Source organism: Opisthocomus hoazin, chromosome W (genome assembly GCF_030867145.1).
Source record: "Opisthocomus hoazin isolate bOpiHoa1 chromosome W, bOpiHoa1.hap1, whole genome shotgun sequence".
Lineage (NCBI taxonomy): Eukaryota > Metazoa > Chordata > Aves > Opisthocomiformes > Opisthocomidae > Opisthocomus > Opisthocomus hoazin.
In genome coordinates this window covers 24,394,082-24,405,185 of record NC_134453.1, presented here as the reverse complement: position 1 = coordinate 24,405,185, position 11,104 = coordinate 24,394,082, and the positions used below count along the sequence as shown (strand labels likewise).

The window sequence follows — 11,104 nt, the reverse complement described above, 5'->3', positions numbered from 1 at the left end:
TGAGGTGAGGAGTCCCTCTGGGAAATCCCGGGGGGTACCCTAGGGAGTCCTGTTCTCAGCGGGTCCTGCAGCCGAGCAGAGTGGGTCCCATCTGGGTCGCCAGAAATGATGCCGTGAAAAGCTGGAATTGAAGACTCAATAGTCGGAAGACTATTAAGCAGGTATTCTTTATTACAGCGCCAGGCACACGGGGGATCTCTCCTCCAAACATGTGTACCGAAAAGACACAGTTACTAGGTATTTATGCCATGCTAATATACATATTAATTACATTTCCAATAAATGCTTATCATAGTAATGGTTTTTCCGAGAATTCATTGGTAGGTGTTAATGTCCTTCCATCGTTGGGGGGTCTTGAGTTCATCTTGCAGCCTCCTTATCTCTGTAGTTTGCATACTTGTTCTCCCAAGGCCTAAAGGGATTATTTAGGAGTCCCTTATCTTACAACCGTCCCAATTATTCACAAAGAATCAAGACTTGTTTTGGTTGTGCAATGATCCTGACTATCTGAAGTGATAATGTCACCGAAAATCCGGGAATAAAACCTCATAACACCAATGTAGTGTTAAAAGACAGGCATTCTTTATTGCAGTGCTGGATGCACGGGGGATAATTCCACCAAACATGCATACCTCATACCTTTTCCATGCAGTTTATATAGACCAAAAATATACATATTTATTTTATTCATGCATATTCAGTATTATTCTCTTTGGCGACTGGTGTAAACTTTTCTTGCTTCTTACGTAAATTGTTGCGCAGACTCAGTCACCCTCTTCTATTGTTTCTTTTTGAGTAGGTGGTATTACTTGAGTAGGGGGTCAGTGAGTCGGTGGTCACGATCTCCCCCTGCCGGAATTACCTTTTACCTACTAGGCTGGCAATCTTGACAAACCTGGTCAGTTTCTTCAGTCCGTTTCACAGAACCACACTCCATCATTTCTCTTGACAAAAACACAATTATCCACTATGGTTAGCGTTAATGGTTACCTAGATACTAGACCCTCTGTTCCCAGACCTAATGTCCAGGTGGGTAGGGCTGTACAAGGGACATAGCAGCACTGTTCATGTTTATGGTCAACTGATTTTATCACCCTGGTTACAATAACATCCCCTACATGTTACATTTGTTACATTCACAGTTATCACCCAATGTTTCAATATAGATCCTAAGGGAGACTTTTTCAAAATCCCCTCCCCTCCGCAGGAAGATCCTGCACCCATACTTAAGAGATTATAAACCACAACCCCGATAAATCGAAGTCCAAATACAACAGTCTAACATCAAAACCCGTAAATAGTCAATACCTGCAGAACTTACCAAACCGAAAAGCGCAAAAGCAGTCACTTAATCCAGACAAATCCGTCAGATCACAGAAGCCAAATAAATCCATCAGGGTCACAGAAACAAATCACACAATTACAAACACTATGACAACAAACACACAAAACCACACAATTATAGTCACAACAGCACACGCCCAGGCACGCTGAGTTTTTAACATAAATCCAAATATTACAAACAGACAGAGACTTACAAACAGACAGGGACTTACAATAATTGTAACTGTTAACAACAACAATACACAATTAACAGACAAACTCTCGAGCCTCGGTTTCAGGAAGGCTATGTGCCCCTCAATTCTGTTTCAGGAAGGGTACTTTACCTTCTCCCTGGGGATACAGCCCAACCCTGCAAAGCTTTCACTACAACTGATGGGCAGGCAACAGGAAATAATACTGGAAGAATGCCTTTACCTTATTGATGGTCCTTGCTCAGAACTCTTCGGTCCGGGGATCGGAGGTTCTCCTCGAGAATCCCTTAGTGCCGGTTGGAGGTCCTGTGATCCCTTGGATCCGTCGATGTTCAAGAGCAGGGTCCCACCTTGGTCGCCAAAATCTGTTACCAGAAAGCGGCAAAATAATTCACTCTCTAAAACTTAAGTTTGAGTTTTAGAAAGCGGGCATTCTTTATTGCAGCGCTGGACGCACAGGGGATAGCTCCACCCAAATGTGTGTGCCAAAAAGACACAATTACTAGGTATTTATGCTGTGTTAACATACATATTCATTACATTCCCGAGAAATGCTGATCATATTCATTGTTTTTCCCAGAACTCATTAACATATGTTAATGTCCTTCGCGCATGTCTGTTGGCGCCATCAGGTGGTCTTCGGGGGTCTTCAGGTGAAGGCTCGTACTCTTCATCACAGTGTCCGCTGGTTGACCTTTGCTTCTGCGCAAACTCAGTTCTAAGGTCACGTATACCACGTCCTTCAAGGTTGCTTCGTTATGGTCTTGTGGTCACTTTGTAGCCTCATCTTCATGGTCCTGCGCATCTGCTCTCCCAAGGCCAAGCTAAGTGGGATTATGTAGGAGTCTCAACCTTCCCTTATTCATAGAGAACCAAGACTTTCTTTGGTTTTAATTAATCTGTTGTGCAATGATTCTGAGACTTAAAGTGATAACTTTTATCTGCATCTGCTACATCTGCTACATTTGCTACATTCACAGGTATCAAATGTATACTTGATTTTTACAAAGTTTCTGGAGCTGGGCAATGACCTTAGGCAGGCATGTCACAAGAAGCAATGGATCATGTTCTAACATAACAATCTAAATTTCTCAGTAAATTTATAAATATAAAATAAATATTAAAAATTTAAATTTATATGAATAAATAAAAATAAATATAAATAATAAATAAAAATATATTGAAAAAATAGAATAACAATCTAAATTTCTCAGCTCCACCAAGGTATGACCACCTGATGCACGCATGCAATAGCCATGGTGTGAAGCCAGACTAAGGAGAGCTTTGGGTGGAGCATGAGATGCAGAGAAAGCTAGGTCTACTGGGTTTACAGGGCAAGGTTTTGTTAGTAGCTGCAGGGGTGGTTTCTGTGAGAACAGTTTCAGTTGACTCAAAGATGGACCTGCTGCTCGACAAAGCCGAGCCTATCAGTGAAGTTGGTGGTGCCTCTTTGATAACATTTAAGAAAGGGTTAAAAAAAAAAAGAAAAAAAAAAAGTGTGCAGCAGCTGTGAGAGGGAGGAATGAGAAAAAAATGTGAGATAAACAACTCTGCAGTCACCAAGGTCAAAGAAGAAGGAGGGGGAAGAGGTGCTCTGGGTGCCAGAGCAGAGATTCCTATACAGCCAACGGGGAAGCAGGTTGTTCCCCTGCAGCCCATGGAGGACCATGTCAGAGCAGATATCCACACTACAGCCTGTGGAGAGCCCATGCCAGAGCAGGTGGATATGCCCTGAAGGAAGCTGTGACCCTATGGAGAGTCCACACTGGAGCTGATTTTCTGTCAGGACCTGTGATGGTATGGGGGATCCATGCTGGAGCAGCCTGTTCCTGAAGGACTGCACCCTGTGGAAAGGACCCATGCTGGAACAGTTTATGAAGAACTGCAGCCTGTGGGAAGAACCCATGTTGGAGCAGTTTGTGAAGCACTGTCTCCCATGGGAGGGACCCCACGCTCCAGCAGGAGAAAAAGTGTGAGAAAGGAAAGGCAGAGATGAAGTGTTGTGAACTGACAGCAAACCCCATTCCCCTGCACTGCTCAGGGAGGGGGAGATAGAAGAGTTGGGAATAAATGAGTCTGGGAAGATGAGTCTGGGTGGGGGGAAGATGTTTTTAGTTTTGTTTTTGTTTCTTACTGTTCTACTCTATTTTTAATTGGCAATAATGTGAATTAATTTTCCCCAAGTCAAGTCTGTTTTGACTGTGACAGCAAATGGTGAGTGATCTCCCTGTCTTTGTCTTGAGCTTTTTTTCCCATGTTATTTTCTCCTCCTGTCCTGTTGAGGAGGGGGAGTGACAGAGCGGCTTGGTGGACAACTAGCAGCTAGCCAAGGTCAACCTACCACACTGGGCTAGACATGAAGTTTTGGTAGAATTACTTTTAAGATTATTTATGTAAGCAGGGTAGCCCCATACACTGTGGGAGATAAGTGGCTGATGGTATGTAGGATAGGTGGTTTGCTTCCCTTTCCATCTACCCCCCAAAAATGGATCCTAGGATCCAAGAAGTGATACAGCATGCTTGTAGCAAGCTAAAAGGAAAGGGCAGTGTCTGGCTGTAATACTCCTCCTCTTTCTATTTGCAGTAAAGATACAAACAAGTGAAATGAAGCATCACAGAAATGTAGTTGTGACCAGATAAACATCATGGCTGAGTCTTAGCTGTAGCTAGCTGTGTCAAGTGCCAATTTCCATGGCTTTCAGTAGGTATCTTGTCAGTCAGTCTTCCCCCTTCTCTATCTGACTTTTTCAAGTCCTAGACACTTCTGAATAGGAATCAAATTCCCCCAAGGGCTGAGTCCCAGCAGTTCTGCATATTCCTGACACATGAAACTCACAAAATATATTCTTCTGTCTCCCACCCTGCTGAAATATCGAGAGGAAAGCTAATATTGGAGATAATCTAAAAAGATGTGGCCAAGGATAGATAACACAAATTCACCATTTTGAGCATGCTAGAGCTCTTTGGAACTTGCTTCTGATTCCTCTTTACGGAAAAGGCTTATTAGGTGTTTAGTATAACATACAAATTTAAAGCAGCATGAAAAATAAAATATTTGAGTTTAAAAACACATATTTTGCTATTACTTTCAAGTTTCAAAAAATTTCCTTTGAATTATCTTTGCTTGTGTCTAAACAGTTGAAGTAGGACTATCTGAGCTTAGGAAATATGCAATAAATAAAATTCAAGGTTGAATGATGAGTTGGTCAGCTGATTTAAATTTTTAAAAATCAACATTTCTAAAGAGATTCAATCATGATTACCAAATGCCTAATCATTTTGGACTGTACCTTACTGAAACTAATATTTTAGAAAACATTATATGCCGAGTTTCAGCATCCGTGAAAGGACGGGAACGATTCTCACACGCATTGGTAAGATGCACAGTCGGATCCTTTATTCTCCCACTTGTGCGGTTATATACATTTACCATATCTGTACACATGATTACGCTTATATCGGATAGGCTACAGACATAAATCACACGCTGTTCACATGCCCCACATTCCCTTATGATTGGTAACTATGCACTAATGCCAATAGCAACAGACTGCCTCCACGTCCTTGAACACATCTTGTTTTGCTAACCCACACCATGTGCCCTATCAGAACTTTCTCAATGGCTATTCTTAGTTGTCTTTTCCAGCAGCATGTTCAGTTATGCTGTTTTGCTTAAGCAGCCTAGTTGTGCTAATTCTCAAGCTACATTGACCCCAACATCTCCCCCTTTTTCTTTTCAAAAAAGCTAAGCTATCTTATCATTGCCTTAAAAACATTTGCTCAATTGGTGTTAGTTGCATCACAAAAATTTTCTTCACAGTTACCTCTAGTGCCTTTTGTGTTATGCGTATTATACACGGGACCAACATAATCACTGCCATAATCATTACAACAATAAGCAATAACATTTTGATTAGTGACATTAACCAGCCAGAAATTCCCCATCTGTTTCCTGCTGCATCAAATGCTTCCGCAGCCCCAATAAATCAGAATGCAGATACAATAGTCTAAAGTCAAAAACCAGGAAAACTTACCAAACCAGAAGATGCAAAGGCAGTTACTTAGTCCAGACAAATCCATTGGATCACAAAAACCAGATAAATCCATCAGAACACAGAAATACAAACACTATGACAACAAACACATAAAATCACACATTTATGGTCGCGGCCACACACACACACACAAGCACACCAAGTTTTCAACATAAATCCAAATATTACAAAGACTTATGAACAGACAGCAGGCAGGCAACAAAAGTAATACTGGAAGAATGCCTTTGTCTTATTAATAGTCCCTGCTCAGAACTTTTTGGTCCAGGGATCAGAGGTTCTCCCCAAGAATCCCTCGGTGCCGGCTGGAGGTCCTGCGATCCCTGGGACCATTGATGTTCAAGAGCAGGGTCCTACCTGGGTACCCAAACTCTACTACCAGAAAGGAGCAAAATAATTCACTCTCCAAAACTTAACCCCGGAGCCCTAGAAAGCAGGCACTCATATTGACACTCATCAGATAGTACAGATAACAGCTATACATCGTTAGGATGTAGCATCTTTGTTAACCGGGCCCACTGTCTTTTTATCACCTCCCCTTCTTCTTCCGTGTTCATTCAGGATGGTTTTGATCCATTTTGTCGGCACCCACTCCGTCTGTCCATTATCTGTAGAAATACAAGCATATCCCCTCCCCCAAGTGAGTAGTCGTACTGGACCTTCCCAAACCCCTTTATCCGGGCGGAATACCGTTACTAACACCACATCATTGTCATAGACATTTTTGTTTGTTCCCCTGTGCCAAACAGCTGGGGGGTCACTATGACCTCCTCTAACATTCAACCAATTCAGGACAAAAAGGGTTTTGTGTAGACAGTCTATCGGGGATTGCTCTCCCCCCTTTTTTAAAATATTTAAATGATCTTTTAGTAAGCGATGGGAATGCTCAACAATAGCTTGACCGGTGGAGTTGTATGGGGTGCCCCATACATGCTTAACACCCCACCGCTGAAGGAAACGGGCCACCACCTGAGACCTGTAGGCTGGGCCATTATCAGTTTTAATTTGTTCAGGTACTCCCTGTCGTGCCATTTGCCGGAACGGAGGGAAGAAGCAGTCACTCAATATGAGAGATCAGCAAGCTTCGTTTATTGCAGTTTGGTTACACAATTTATAGCGGTCTTAACCAGCTCATACATATTGGAAAAGCTAAGCTCCTTATTGGCTGTTAGTCTAAAAGTCAAGTCCCGCCTCGACATCCTGTTCTAACGGATTCTTCTCATAACTTCGTAACCACAAGTTCCTGATACCGTGCCTATCTGCTAAACAAGGACAGTCTAACCTTGTCCCTGATTGGTTCCTAAACTAGTTGTTTTCGATACTTCTTGAGATCCTGATGACTTAGCTTTTCTATGTCGAAATGCCCTTGCTCCGCTAGCCATTCCTCCACAATTCCCCCGTTTTTATTTTGTGCAAGCCAAATATTGTGTGTAGTTTGTATTATTATCCGTTTAATACACGATATTGTACAACTAAATATAACAAGCCCTACTATAACAATTATTAATAGCAACAATAGACTTTGAATTATCCCTTTGAGCCATCCTCCCAACTCCAACCAATTAGCTATGCCTTCTAGGCCAAAGAACCCAACATCTTTTTGTATCTTTTGTGAATGATCCATAACTTCTTTTTCTGATAAGTTCATGCAACGCTCATCAACAAGTGCCTGGGCAAGCGGGATTTCACTTATAGAAGGTTGAGAGTCAATTGGATGCTGAATGAGAGGTCTCTCCTTTTTCACTGCTGATTTTCTGAAGCTTGTTATTCTGTCACGCAGCTTGGGCTTGTTCCGGCTCTCCTCTTCCGCGGCGCGCCCGCTCCGCTTCGGGTTCATCCTGCCGGAGTCCAGGGGCTCCTCGCCGCCGCCATTTCCCCCGGGTCACCCGTTCTGACGGCGGAGGCTCCGCCGAATTGCCCTCCAACGCAGAGCCCAGGCGGGACAAGTCCCAAGCCCCAGCAGAGGAGCTGTGCGGGACGACTACGGTCCGTACCGAAGGGGGCAAGGGACAATCAGGGGCCGTCGGCTGTGTGGAGGACACTCCAGCAGGGGCCGCACTACTCCACCTTTCGGCCGCAGCGGCAACGACTCGCTGTTCAGCTTTATGCATGGTGAGAGTATTTGTTACTGCCCGCCATGGTTTCATCAATTTTTTCGCTGCCTTTTCTTCGTTAATAACGGCATCAAACAACTTATTCCCTAGCTTTCGCCACTCCTCCTCCTCGAAGACCGTATTGGGGTCGGTAAAGACCCCCCTAAGTACGCCATAATCTAACAGATCAGGAAGTTCCTTTTTCAAATCTATTCTATCAATGCTCCGCTTCTCTAAGAAGCATTTGAGCAGATTATACGCCGCTTGTCTATTCATACCTCAATCAGTGCGCTGTTGCAGCCTTTGCAAGACTCCGGCGGCGCGTGGCTGGCGGGACAGCCTCTCTAGGTGCTCCCGAGCGCGGGGAATGTATCCCTTTCGCCTCCTGCGCTGCTTACAGGACCGCACGAAACTTCTCCGCCGACCGTGGCTCCCGGACTCTGCTATCAGGTCGCCGGGGTTCCGGACTCTGCTATCAGGTCGCCGGTGTCCCTGTTCGGGCGCCAATTTGTCGTGCCATTTGCCGGAACGGAGGGAAGAAGCAGTCACTCAATATGAGAGATCAGCAAGCTTCGTTTATTGCAGTTTGGTTACACAATTTATAGCGGTCTTAACTAGCTCATACATATTGCAAAAGCTAAGCTCCTTATTGGCTGTTAGTCTAAAAGTCAAGTCCCGCCTCGACATCCTGTTCTAACGGATTCTTCTCATAACTTCGTAACCACAAGTTCCTGATACCGTGCCTATCTGCTAAACAAGGACAGTCTAACCTTGTCCCTGATTGGTTCCTAAACTAGTTGTTTTCGATACTTCTTGAGATCCTGATGACTTAGCTTTTCTATGTCGAAATGCCCTTGCTCCGCTAGCCATTCCTCCACAACTCCCAACACAGCAAAGGCTTGTGCCCAATGTCGTTGGGTTGCTTTGGCATTGGTAGAAGTAGCTGCTGTGGCCCAGATGGCCGCCGAACACGTATCGACAGAGACATGGATGTGCTTCAAACGCCCAAACTGGGGGAACTCGGTCACATCGGTTTGCCAAAGTTGTCTGGGCTGTAGACCTCGAGGATTTACACCACCATCCTGTATAGGAGTGAATCTCGCACAGTCAGGGCAGGCTGCAACAATAGCACGCGCATCTGCTTTAGATAATGAAAACTGTCGTTGCAGCACCGCCGCAGACTGATGGAAAAAATCATGCGCTGCTCGTGCAGCATCAAAGCTTGTGGACAGTTGTACGGGAGTGGCTGTCACTAGTTGGTCCGCACGGTGGTTACCTTCCGTTAGGCCCCCAGGAATGGAAGTATGACTTCTAATATGAGCTACAAATAGTGGTTCTTGCCACTGTTGAAGCATGTGCCATAACTGAGTTATGGCACTGAACAGCAGTGGGTTTTGTATCTTACCAATAAATGCAAAATGTAACCTTTGTACGATACCAACGACATATAGTGAGTCAATCACAATATTAAGAGGTTGTTGAGGCCACCGTTTCAATACTTCCACTACTGCTAAAAGTTCTAAAATTTGAGCAGATCCTTCCGCCACAAGGCTGTGCGAGTACCAGTAGCCATGTAGTTGCCACACAAACCCAGCACGCTTCGATTTGCTGCTCGCATCCGTAAACACTGTCAATGCATCTAGTGGGCAATCAGTCACAATATTCCGTGGCAACAGCCGTAAACATGTCTTAAACAATGGGTGACGCGGGTAGTGATTATCTATTACAAACGGTTGGTTCAATACGGCCGCTGCAAATTCATCATTAGTTTGACAAAACTGTGCGACCAATTGGGATGTGAGTGGCATTATTACCTGGTGTGGTACAGCTCCAGCAATAATTTTTGCTCATTGGCATCCTTTATGGATTATAGCCGCAATAGCCTCAATCCTTGTGGTCACAGTTTGTTTGAAATGGCTAGGACCGAAAATCCATTCCAGGATGCATAATGGGTCTGATTGTTGCTCCCGACATTGAGCCAATATCCAAATGATCTCTTCCCGAGAGTCATAGATATATAACTGGATCGGGGAGCCTTCAAGTATTCGGGAGATAGAACCGTGTGAAATCTTCTGCGTGATAATTTGAAGTGCTGCCTCTGCTGGCTGTGTTAATTGGTGTGGTTCATGAGGATCCTTTCCGTCCTGCAATAGTTCATACAAGGGCTATAAATCCGTATTGGTTATTCCACAAACGTTCCGAATCCATTGAAGGTCTCCCACCAACTTTTGGACATCATTAAGGGTTTTGACGTTGTCAGCACGTATAGTCAACTTTTGCGGCCTAATCACGGTTTCAGTTAAAGTCATGCCCAAATATTTCCATGGGGGTTGTTGTTGAATCTTTTCAGGAGCCACCACTAAACCCCAATCTTCCAACATCCCCTTTAATTCAAGAACAATGTCATCTTGGATTGGACATCGTGAGGCCAATAATAAGTCATCCATGCAACGATACAAAATTAGTTCCTGATGAGATCGTCGGAAAGGTTGCAGCGCCAAATCCACATACCATTGGCACATTGTTGGTGAGTTTTTCATACCTTGTGGTAGCACTACCCATTGGTACCGCTTCGTGGGTGATGCTCTGTTAATGGCGGGTACTGTAAATGCAAACTTGGGGTTGTTCAGCCTGGAGAAGAGAAGGCTCCAGGGAAACCTTATTGTGGCCTTTCAATATATAAAGGGGGCTTATAAGAACGATGGAGAGAGACTTTTTACCAAGGTCTGTAGTGACAGAGCAAGGGGCAAAGGTTTTAAACTGAAAGAGAGCAGGTTTAGATTGGACATAAGGAAGACATTCTTTACTATGAGGGTGGTGAGACAGTGGAACAGGTTCCCCAGAGAAGCTGTTGTCATGTTAAAAGGGGTAAAGGAGTTGGATAAGTGTGTAACCAAGGTGATGGAATTAGTTGACCATAAACATGAACAGTGCTGCTATGTCCCTTGTACGGCCCTACCCACCTGGTCATGGAACGGAGGGTCTAGTATCTAGGTAACCATTAATGCCAACAATAGTAGGTAATTGTGTTTTTGTCAAGAGAAATGATGGAGTGTGGTTCTGTGAAACGGACTGAAGAAACTGACCAGGTTTGTCAAGATTGCCAGCCTAGTAGGTAAAAGGTAATTCCGGCAGGGGGAGATCGCGACCACCAACTCACTGACCCCCTACTCAAGTAATACCACCTACTCAAAAAGAAACAATAGAAGAGGGTGACTGAGTCAGCGCAACAATTTACGTAAGAAGCAAGAAAAGTTTACACCAGTCGCCAAAGAGAATAATACTGAATATGCATGAATAAAATAAATATGTATATTTTTGGTCTATATAAACTGCACGGAAAAGGTATGAGGTATGCATGTTTGGTGGAATTATCCCCCGTGCATCCAGCGCTGCAATAAAGAATGCCTGCCTTTTAACACTA

The 11,104-nt window shown here is 44.0% G+C and overlaps 1 long non-coding RNA gene across 2 annotated transcripts; it reads right to left on the bottom strand.

The window, feature by feature from the left end:
* Nucleotides 1-579: 579 nt before the first annotated feature.
* On the bottom strand, nucleotides 580-8,552 carry LOC142365661 (uncharacterized). Of its 2 annotated transcripts, none has more exons than XR_012766532.1 (3): nucleotides 7,959-8,552; nucleotides 1,322-1,900; nucleotides 580-944 (listed from the first exon to the last, which is right to left on the bottom strand). It is a non-coding gene; the product is annotated as an uncharacterized LOC142365661 (long non-coding RNA). The 2 variants fall into 2 exon arrangements; XR_012766533.1 differs by having other exon boundaries at nucleotides 580-1,429; nucleotides 1,759-1,900.
* Nucleotides 8,553-11,104: the final 2,552 nt, after the last annotated feature.